Raw genomic sequence first — 12,642 nt, forward strand, 5'->3', positions numbered from 1 at the left:
TCAATATATTGGTAGACACCCTTTTGTAAGGTTTCCCAAACTTAGCATTCAACAGGATTGTCTTGCATCCGATTGATTATTTGTAGCGATTGTTGAGTAGTCTAAATTATTTTTTAATTTGGCATCTAGGGGCAACCAGCAAGTTCCTTTTAACTATGGGTGCCTTGCCAGCTGGTGTTTGATTTGCACCCAACTCTTATTGTTATTGATTTTTTATTGACACCAGCTAACTATTATTATTAAAGACACAGCTCATTAGTATAATAAGACTTGCAGAAAGCCTAAGTTGCTCATCTCTATAGAAGTATTCATAGTCCCTATCCTTGGTGGCTGTCAGGGTACCAGGACCCAGACAGAGACGTACAATGCTAAATTAATCACACCTTTATTAAAAAATAACAAAAAAATGATGAGTCCAAAAGAAAAAAGCCAGGAGTCAAAGCCAGAGCAGGTAGTCAGACGAGCCGGGTCAGGAACCAAAGCGAGTAGTTACGTGAGCCAGGGTCAGGAACACAAAGATCAGCAAAGTCAGGAACTAGCCATGGATCAGAAACCAGAAGGGATGTCAAACAATCCAGGTCATACACAGAGTCAGGAAAACAGATCAGAGACAACGCAAGAGCAATGTCAAACAGGACTGAGGCAGTTAAATAGGGAGTGATGACATCATCATTCTGGGACTGCAACCTGTCTCTCTCTGATGATGTTTACCAGTTTGGCCATAAGAGAGAGCCTGGGAGTAGTGAGCAGTGTTACACACTCTGCAACAGGCAAGGAGATAAGACAGGTGAGCTTAAAATGGTAGACAAGATAAAAAAGCAGCAAGTAACTATTGAAGTCAGGGTGAAACCATGACAGTACCTTCTCCTCAACAACCCCTCCCCTGTGGGAGGACAAAGGCTTATTGGGGAAATGGGCATGGAAGGCAATGAGGAGGGCAGGAGCATGAATGCTCCCCCCGAACCGTAACCCCTCCAGTTAACCAAATACTGTACACAACCTCTGGACACACGAGAGTCAATAATGCTGCTGAACTCATATTCTTCAAGGTTGTCAACAGAAATAAGACGGGGACAAGGCAATATAGTGGTAAACCAATTGCAAACCAATGGTTTCAAGAGGGAGACATGAAAAACAAGTGTGGGTGGGTGTATGAGGATGTCGTCCAACTGCACTACAACACACTGAGCATTGCATAGGCTAAAATGCATTACAAGATATTCATAATGCCCGCTAATGGTTTTAAATGCTGTTTTCAATCATGGCCCTCTTTGATCCTAACAAGAATGTAAGCTCCTCTCAGATCAAGCTTAGAAAAGACCTTAACTCCCTTGAGGCATCAAAGATTTTAATGATGAATGGATTAGGGTAAGCATTTTTAATGGTAATACGATTAAGAACCATATAATCGATACATGGTTTTAACTCACCACCCTTCTTCTTCACAAAGAAGAAGCCAGCCCTTCCTGGAGAGGAGGATTTATGGATAATTCACTGTGATAGGGCATTGGCAACATACTCCTCTATGGCACTATTCTCCGCAACAGACAGAGGGTAAACCCGGCCCCAAGTAGGAATGGCTCTGGGTTGCAAGTCAACGGTACAATCATAAGACTGGTGAGGAGGCAACGTACCGACACACACTTTTTCAAAAACATCTTGGAACTCTCTGTACTCCTCTGGAAGTCGAGATACAGAAGAAGTGCACACGACTTTGACTCCAATCTGAGTATGATCCATTTATCCAGTTATTTATCCATGAGCTAATATTTTCAGCTATTCACAGTGGGAGTCCAAAAGCAAAAAGACAAGTCAGAAGTCAAAGCCAGAGCAGATAGTCAGACAAACCGGGGTCAGGAACACGAAGATCAGCAAAGTCAGGGATTAGCCAGGGATCAGGAACTAGAAGGGATGTCAAACATTCGAGTCAGGAACACAGGAAATCACAGAGAGATCAGAGACATTGCAAGGGCAATGGCAAGCAGGACTAAGGCAGTAAAATAGGGAGTGAAGACATCATCATTTTGGGCCTGCAACCGTCTCTCTCTGATGATGTTCACCAGTTTTGCCAAAAGAGGGAGCCTGGGAGTAGTGAGCAATGTTACACACACTGCTACAGGCAAGAAGAAAGGACAGGTGAGTCTAAAATGGCATCCAAGATAAAAAGCAACAAATAACTATTAAAGTCAGGTTAAAACCCTGGCAGTTCCCTATGGTGCCAGATATAGTCTTTGATAAATGATTGCATTATCAGTAGATACTGGGTTTTTGTGTGGGATCATAATGTACAGAGCTTCAAGATAGAAGCATAATTTTAACTATATTTATAAATACTAACCATGAGATCATTATGGTAATCAGAATGAGGTTAGCCACTGGCACCAGTCTGCCATAAGATAGATGGAGATAGATTTAATGGTAGGAGTTTTGATTTATTTACATTAACAAGGAAGTTTGTGTGAGGCGGTTAGGGTGTGTGGAACTCAGAATGCAGGCAAGATACACAGAACAATAAAAGCAAAAGAACAGTTGGAAGTTCAAATTGAAGATCACGGATAAAGCAAGTTTTAACCTTAGCCCAATGCAGAACAATACAAGTCAAACACAAGGTTCAGAATACTTTAAGTAGGTTGTAGTAACAAAGTTCAATTGGCACTGGTGTTTAAATTGAACAATAAAGGATGAAGTTGTAACAGCTAGTGAGAGTAAAGCAGACTCAGGGTTCTCAGCAGGCACAGGATACCCAGCAGGTACTGTTGGTGAGACTGTCACGGGATACCAGATAGGTACAGCAGGCACAATTGGGTTGATGAAGGCTGTAACTGGTATGGTAGACAAAGGTTTATCAGCAGACACAGGATAGCCAGTGGGTACTGTTGATTAGACTGTTAAAGGATACCAAATAGACACAGCAGACACAGATGGTTTGAGGAAGACTGTAACTAATATGGTAGATACAGGTTTCTCAGCATACACAGGATACCCAGTGGGTTCTGTTGGCGAGACTATTACAGAATACCAGATAGGTAGAGCTTCAGGAACAAGTTAAGCATACATAGGTATCAGACAAGTATGCTTGCTCACTGGAACAAGATGGGAATACACAGGTGCAAGTGAGCATACACAGTTATCAGGTAAGTATGCTTGGTCACTGGAACCAGGTGAGCATACACAGGTACAAGCTAAGTATGTATGAGTCTCTGGAACGTAAACACAAGTTCATGGTAAGTATGCTTGGTCTCTATAACAAGGTGAGCATACACAGTTATCAGGTAAGAATGGTGGTCACTGGAACAAGGTGAGCATACACAGGTACAAGGTATGTATGTGTGAGTCTCTGGAACAAGTTGAGAAAACACAGGTTCAAGGTAAGTATGTGTGAGTCTCTGGAAAAAGGTGAGGATACACAGGTACAAGGTAAGTATGGGTACGTTTCTGGAACAAGGTGAGTATACACAGGTACAAGGTAAATAGGCATAACATTCAGGAGCAAGGTAGGTAAGCAATAACTTAGCCCAGAGTAAAGGGCAGAGGGAGTTTTTATAGGAACTCCCAAACCTGAGTCCTCCAGGTGGAAGTTAGGACATGACCCTTTTAAATCCCGACAACGTGCAGTTGTGTGCCTAGGGGAGCTGCAGGTAATAGCAGGTGGAGATGGATCTCGGCATCCCTCCATGTGGGATACCGAGGATGCAGTAAATACTCTCAACATTCGCCAAGCTCCCAGGTGGGTCCCTTACAGTTTAAAATTTTGTAAAATAGATATTGTCCAAGAACATTGCTAACTTATATTGATGTTGACCTATTGCTTTTCTCCTAACCAAAGAGTTTTGTCTAATTTGGCATAATAAAGACTTCAGACACAGGATAGCAGTTGTCACAAGGGATATCACTGTCTTCCATATTTTAAAGTCGTTTACTCAAATTTGAGCAGTGGGGAAAGAATACAGTGATATAATTTGCTGAATATACTGTACAGGTCTGGGAAGCCATATTAAGACAATTCTGAAGAGGAAAGTAAAAAATTTTAAGGCTTTTTAAGCATTGGTAAATAGGTAGATATTGAGATCTCTGTTGGTTTTGTGTGGTTTAATAGGTCAATAATATATACTGTATTGTCTTTAGCCTCTCTCTGCGGCACAAAACCAGCTTGGTCTGCAAGGATTAAATACAGATTTTATTAAACCTGTTAGCTAGCACCTTAGTGTATAGTTTTACGTCTGTGTTTAAAAGTGAAATTTGTATGAAGCTAGCCAGTCAAGCTTTTTGTCAGGTTTGGACAACACAGCTATGTGAGCTTGTAACATAATATCAAGAAAGTGTTCTGCTTGGTCTATCTATCTTAAAAAATGTGAGATGGGGTGGGAGTTATTCAAATATCTTATAGTAGGAACCCATCCAGCCTTGGGACCATAACAAGTTTTAGACTCTAAATTAAATTTCTAAATTAAATTTTCTAAATCTGCCCCATGTGTGATGTTTGTTTAGGAAAGATGGTAGAGTCAAATATTTCTTATACACAAGTTCATGCACATCTCCTTGACTGTAAGGGTAAAGGCTGCAGTTTATGATTAAATTGCTCTTGTGTCCTCAGCCTTTCTGTTATCATGAACCTTGATGGTGTGCATATATGTATTAACAGTTTTTATCTTAAGGACTCTGGCTAGCAATCTACTGGATTTGTTACTTTGCTTATCAGATTTTTGTTGTAGACAGAAAACTATTTACATTTAACATAAAGGCAATTCACATTTGGATATGAAGTTGTCTGAGTAATTGTTCATCTGTGGGGGACATCTTATGGAAGTGATCTAGCCATAGGAGCCGATTTATGAAAATGAGGGCGGACATGATACGATGTAGCTTATCATGTCCGCCGCGCAATCGCTTTATCATTGCACAAGCAGTTCTTTTGTAATGCCACCCCCTACAGATTGGCCACTAGCAGAGGGTGTCAATCAGCCCAATCGTACAGTATAGGATCGGGCAGATTGATGTGCGCAGCATTAGAGAAGACGGACAAGTTATGGAGCAGCGGTCTTTAGAATGCTGCTTTATAACTGCTGTTTCTGGTGAGCCTGAAGGATCGCAAGGAAACAGGGGCATCAAGCTCCATTCGGAGCTTGATAATTTGACCTCATAGTATTTCCTAAGATAAGAGATCATACATCACTATGAAGAAAAGAGCACTATATGCTATTACTAGTTTTTTTTTTATATTTTTTAGAAAAATTATATAAAATGTACAGAAAAAATAAGAAAGTGAGCAAAACTTCACACACATCTGGGATATCATTACATCTATAAGATAGATAACCATCACCAATTTATAATACCCCCCTATTCCTCCTTCTTTCACTTCGCTCTCTTTCCACTATAATTCAACAATGTTCTTTGATCAAAAGCTCTAAATAACTTTGTGCTATTATCTTATGATTTCAGATAAATATGAAAAATGTCCCTTCTCCACCCATCCCCACCCCTCCAAGCGAAAAAAAAAAAAAAAAAGGGGGAAACAAGAAAAAAAGGGAGGGGGCAAATTAACCCAGTGCTTCCCCACTTCCCATAAACAGTGGGATTATTTGTGATATATTTGACACAGCATCTTCCTCCATATACTTAATAAATTCCAGCCATGTTTTCTTGTAACTCAAGACATTTGCTTTGTTGTAAATAGATATGTGCAGCTTCAAAAAATTCGGTTCGGTTCGGATCGATTCGGACCGATTTGAATTTTGGTTCAGATCGATTCGAATTCGGAAGAAATCGAATGAATTCATTTTGGATTCATTCGGATTCTTTCGGATTCGTGGAAAATTCGGTTTGATTCAGTTCGAATCGATTCGGAATTTCGGAATTTCGGTCATGTTAAGTGGGATGTGCTGTGTATTACACTAGTATACTGTACAATACTAGTGTAATACATGGCCATCCGAATCCATCCGAATCTACTGAATAAATTCGAATCGATTCGGATTTATTCGGTAGATTCGGCACTACTGCAATTCGGAAATTCAAATCGATCCGAATCTCCGAATTCGACAAATTCGTCCGAATTTCAATTCGGACCGAATCAAATCGCACATGTCTAGTTGTAAAATTTAGTATCATAGGCCTCATGGAACGCCTGTCTGAGTAACTTTTTTTTAACTGCTCCTATGGAGGAGATCTTGTTATTGACCCAGTTTACATAGCGTAAGGATCTCGTTAAGATTATAACCCATTGTATAAATTTAGTGTTTGCCCCCCAGTTAACCTCCTTATTTAAGAAGATAGAGTTTTCCCCCAATACATGAATCTTCTTCTTTGTAACCATAAGAAGGAAATACTCGATTTTACCCCACATCTATCTAACCTTGGGACATGAAAACACCATGTGTATTATAGATGGATCTACCTCCCCACATTTTACACATTTATTGTCAATTCATTTATTCAATTTTTGTGCCCTTCTTGGGGTAATATAATCAAAGTGTATTAATCTGAAGTGAGATTCTCTAAAATTAGCTGACTTTGTAATATTCTTGATAATTTCAAAACTCCTGGGAATAATCACACTAGTACTAAGATTATAATTGCCCCTCCTATTAGTATACTCTATAATAACTCTCTCTGTGTCTGGGGTTTGTAATATACCATATAGAATAGATAAAAGACCCTTTTTAACTCTTGGGCAATCTAGGATCGGATGTTTATGAACAATTCTTGGTTCTTTGCTTAACATTTACAACAGATAGTGTTTTGCCTGAAAACAGTAAAACTTGTCTTATAGTGGCACTTCATATTTTAACTGAAACTCCCTGAAATTATATGGGCATATCGATAAAGGATTAATCAGTTTATTTATATATATAATATTTTTTAGCTTCCAACAATGAAATACCTCATAACTTAAGCCTGGAATGAATCTAAGTATAATGTCTTTAAAAAGAGGGTGTGTTCGGATTCTGAAGCCAAGTTCCTTGTCGGAAGCATGTAAAATAAATGGCAAAGATAATGGCGCACAAACTGCATCCTCTATTTTGCGATTCGAAAAATTATCCGCATGTATTAAACAGTCTAATGGATATCTTATTAAAGCTGCATTATTGTAGTTTTTTAAGTTAGGGAGGGCCCATCCCCCTTTAGAAATTGGAATATATAATTTTTCTAATCTAATCCTCGGCTTTTTCCCTTTCCACAAAAAGTGCCGGAGTTCTTTAAAAAAATTACAAATATCTATCGGCTAGATTACGAGTCTTGCATTAGCCTTAAAAAGCAGAGTTGAGGGGTCCCAACGCTGCTTTTTAACGCCCGCTGGTATTACGAGTCAGGCAGGAGAGGGTCTACCGCTCACTTTTTTTCTGCAATTTTAGCATACCACAAATCCCCTTACGTCAATTGCGTATCCTATCTTTTAAATGGGATTTGCCTAACGCTGGTATTACGATCGCCTGAAAAAGTGAGCGGTAGACCCTCTCCTGGCAAGACTCCTACCACATTTAAAAGTCAGTAGTTAAGAGTTTTATGGGCTAACGTCCGAACATAAAGCTCTTAACTAAAGTGATAAAAAGTACACTAACACCCATAAACTACCTATTAACCCCTAAACCGAGCCCCCCCCACATCGGAAACACTTAACTAAAATGTTTAACCCCTTATCTGCCGACTGGGCATCGCCACCACTTTAATAAATGTATTAACCCCTAAACCGCCGCACTCCCGCCTCGCAAACACTAGTTAAATTTTATTAACCCCTAATCTGCCATCCCTAACATCGCCAACACCTAACTACATTTATTAACCCCTAATCTTCCGCCCCCAACGTCACCGCTACTATATTAAATTTATTAACCCCTAAACCTAAGACTAACCCTAACACCCCCTAATTTAAATATAATTTAAATAAAACAAAATAAATTTACTACTATTAAATAAATTAATCCTATTTAAAACTAAATACTCACTGATAAAATAAACCCTAAGCTATCTACAATATAACTAATAGTTACATTGTAGCTAGCTTAGGATTTATTTTTATTTTACAGGCAACTTTGTATTTATTTTAACTAGGTACAATAGTTATTAAATAGTTATTAACTATTTAATAACTGCCTAGTTAAAATAAGTACAAATTTACCTGTAAAATAAATCCTAACCTAAATTACAATTACACCTAACACTACACTATAATTAAATAAATTAAATAAATTACCTACAATTGCCTACAATTAAATTAAATAAACTAAAGTACAAAACCCCCCCACTAAATTACAGAAAATAAAAAAGAATTACAATTTTTTTAAACTAAGTACACCTAATCTAATCCCCCTAATAAAATAAAAAAGCCCCCCAAAATAATAAAATTCCCTACCCTATACTAAATTACAAATAGCCCTTAAAAGGGCTTTTTGCAGGGCATTGCCCCAAAGTAATCAGCTCTTTTACCTGTAAAAAAATACAATACCCCCCCCAACATTAAAACCCACCACCCATACACCCAACCCTACTCTAAAACCCACCCAATCCCCCCTTAAAAAACCTAACACTACCCCCTTGAAGATATCCCTACCTTGACGTCTTCACCCAGCCGGGCACAAGTGGACGTCCAGAGGGGCAGAAGTCTTTTTCATCCGATCTGGCCAGAAGAGGACCTCCAGACCAGCAGATGTCTTCATCCAGGCGGCATCTTCTGTCTTCTTCCCTCCGGAGCGGAGTGGGTCCATCTTGAAGACATCCGACGCGGAGCATCCTCTTCCATCCGACGACGACTGAAGAATGAAGGTTCCTGTAAATGACGTCATCCAAGATGGCGTCCCTTCAATTCCGATTGGCTGATAGAATCCTATCAGCCAATCAGAATTAAGATAGGAAAAATCCTATTGGCTGAAGCAATCAGCCAATAGGATGGAAGTTCAATCCTATTGGCTGATCCAATCAGCCAATAGAATTGAGCTCGCATTCTATTGGCTGATTGGAACAGCCAATAGAATGCAAGATCAATCCTATTGGCTGATTGGATTTTAGGATTTTTCCTACCTTAATTCCGATTGGCTGATAGGATTCTATCAGCCAATTGGAATTGAAGGGACGCCATCTTGGATGACATCACTTAAAGGAACCTTCATTATTCAGTCGCCGTCGGATGGAAGAGGATGCTCCGCGTCAGATGTCTTCAAGATGGACCCGCTCCGCTCCAGATGGAAGAAGATAGAAGATGCCGCCTGGATGAAGACTTCTGCCGGTCTGGACGTCCACTTGTGCCCGGCTGTGTGAAGATGGCTCAAGGTAGGGTGATCTTCAACGGGGTAGTCTTAGGTTTTTTTAAGGGGGGATTGGGTGGGTTTTAGAGTAGGGTTGGGTGTGTGAGTGGTGGGTTTTAATGTTGGGGGGGCATTGTATTTTTTTTTACAGGTAAAAGAGCTGATTACTTTGGGGCAATGCCCCGCAAAAGGCCCTTTTAAGAGCTATTTGTAATTTAGTATAGGGTAGGGAATTTTATTATTTTGGGGGGATTTTTTATTTTATTAGGGGGATTAGATTAGGTGTAATTAGTTTTAAAAAATTGTAATTCTTTTTTTATTTTCTGTAATTTAGTGTTTTGTTTTTTTTGTACTTTAGTTTATTTAATTTAATTGTAGTTAATTGTAGGTAATTGTAGGTAATTAATTTAATTAATTTAATGATAGTGTAGTGTTAGGTGTAATTATAATTTAGGTTAGGATTTATTTTACAGGTAAATTTGTAATTATTTTAACTAGGAAGTTATTAAATAGTTAATAACTATTTAATAACTGTTGTAACTAGTTAAAATAAATACAAAGTTGCCTGTAAAATAAAAATAAATCCTAAGCTAGCTACAATGTAACTATTAGTTATATTTTAGCTAGCTTAGGGTTTATTTTATAGGTAAGTATTTAGTTTTAAATAGGATTAATTTATTTAATTGTAGTAAATTTATTTAGATTTATTTAAATTATATTTGTTAGGGGGTGTTAGGGTTAGGGTTAGACTTAGGTTTAGGGGTTAATAAATTTAATATATTTGCGTTGACGTTGGGGGGCAGATTAGGGGTTAATAAATATAATGTAGGGTTCGGCGATGTTGGGGGTAGCAGATTAGGGGTTCATAAGTATAATGTAGGTGGCGGCGGTGTCCGGAGCGGCAGATTAGGGGTTAATAATATAATGTAAGTGGCAACGATGTCGGGGGCGGCAGATTAGGGGTTAAAAAGTGTAAGATTAGGGGTGTTTAGACTGGGGTTCATGTTAGTGTGTTAGGTGCAGACATAAAATTAATTTCCCCATAGGAAACAATAGGGCTGCGTTAGGAGCTGAACGATGCTTTTTTGCAGGTGTTTTTTTTCAGCCAACTCAGCCCCATTGTTTCCTATGGGGAAATCGTGCACGAGCTTGTAATACCAGCGTTGGCTTAATGTGATCGGTAAGAAAAAAAGGCTTAGCACCGCACAGCCTTACCGACAAAAACTCGTAATCTAGCCGTATGTCTTTTATCATTATTGGGAGCATTTTAATGAGATAGAGAATTCTGGGTAAAATAAACATTTTAAATACTGCCACCCTTCCCGTTAATGAGAGCGGCATATTAACCCATTGTTTCAATCTTTCAACATTATGTTGAAGAGCTGGAGTAATATTTAATTCATACCATTTAGCTGGATTAGATGATAGATAAATTCCCAAGTAGCTTAATTTCTTGGGCCTAGATTTAGAGTTCGGCGGTAGCCGTGAAAACCAGCGTTAGAGGCTCCTAACGCTGGTTTTAGGCTACCGCCGGTATTTGGAGTCGTGTAGGTAAGGGTCTAACGCTCACTTTTCAGCCGCGAATTTTCCATACCGCAGATCCCCCTACGCCATTTGCGTATCCTATCTTTTCAATGGGATCTTCCTAACTCCGGTATTTAGAGTCGTTTCTGAAGTGAGCGTTAGAGCTCTAACGACAAAACTCCAGCCGCAGAAAAAAAGCAGGAGTTAAGAGCTTTCTGGGCTAACGCCGGTTCATAAAGCTCTTAACTACTGTACCCTAAAGTACACTAACACCCATAAACTACCTATGTACCCCTAAACTGAGGTCCCCCCACATCGCCGCAACTCGATTCAATTTTTTTAACCCCTAATCTGCCGACCGCCACCTACGTTATACTTATGTACCCCTAATCTGCTGCCCCTAACACCGCCGACCCCTGTATTATATTTATTAACCCCTAACCTGCCCCCCTCAACGTCGCCGCCAGCTACTTACAATAATTAACCCCTAATCTGCCGACCGCAAAGCGCCGCCACCTACGTTATCCTTATGTACCCCTAATCTGCTGCCCCTTACACCGCCGACCCCTATATTATATTTATTAACCCCTAATCTGCCCCCCTCAACGTCGCCGACACCTGCCTACACTTATTAACCCCTAATCTGCCGAGCGGACCTGAGCGCTACTATAATAAAGTTATTAACCCCTAATCTGCATCACTAACCCTATCATAAATAGTATTAACCCCTAATCTGCCCTCCCTAACATCGCCGACACCTAACTTCAATTATTAACCCCTAATCTGCCGACCGGAGCTCACCGCTACTATAATAAATGGATTAACCCCTAAAGCTAAGTCTAACCCTAACACTAACACCCCCCTAACTTAAATATAATTTACATCTAACGAAATTAATTATCTCTTATTAAATAAATTATTCCTATTTAAAGATAAATACTTACCTGTAAAAGAAATCCTAATATAGCTACAATATAAATTATAATTACATTGTAGCTATTTTAGGATTAATATTTATTTTACAGGCAACTTTGTAATTATTTTAACCAGGTACAATAGCTATTAAATAGTTAAGAACTATTTAATAGCTACCTAGTTAAAATAATAACAAAATTACCTGTAAAATAAATCCTAACCTAAGTTATAATTAAACCTAACACTACCCTATCAATAAATTAATTAAATAAAATACCTACAATTACCTACAATAAAACCTAACACTACACTATCAATAAATAAATTAAATACAATAGCTACAAATAACTACAATTACATAAACTAACTAAAGTACAAAAAATAAAAAAGAACTAAGTTACAAAAAATAAAAAAATATTTACAAACATAAGAAAAATATTACAACAATTTTAAACTAATTACACCTACTCTAAGCCCCCTAATAAAATAACAAAGACCCCCAAAATAAAAAAATGCCCTACCCTATTCTAAATTAATAGAGTTAAAAGCTCTTTTACCTTACCAGCCCTGAACAGGGCCCTTTGCGGGGCATGCCCCAATAAAATCAGCTCTTTTGCCTGTAAAAAAAAACATACAATACCCCCCCCAACATTACAACCCACCACCCACATACCCCTAATCTAACCCAAACCCCCCTTAAATAAACCTAACACTAGCCCCTGAAGATCTTCCTACCTTGTCTTCACCATCCAGGTTCACCGATCCGTCCTGGCATCCGGTGCTGAAGAGGTCCAGAAGAGGCTCCAAAGTCTTCCTCCTATCCGGCAAGAAGAGGACATCTGGACCAGCAAACATCTTCTTCCAAGCGGCATCTTCAATCTTCTTCCATCCGGTGCGGAGCGGGTCCATCTTGAAGCAGCCGACGCGGATCCATCCTCTTCTTCCGGTGTCTCCCGACGAA

Source organism: Bombina bombina, chromosome 4, assembly GCF_027579735.1.
Source record: "Bombina bombina isolate aBomBom1 chromosome 4, aBomBom1.pri, whole genome shotgun sequence".
Taxonomy (NCBI): Eukaryota; Metazoa; Chordata; class Amphibia; order Anura; family Bombinatoridae; genus Bombina; species Bombina bombina.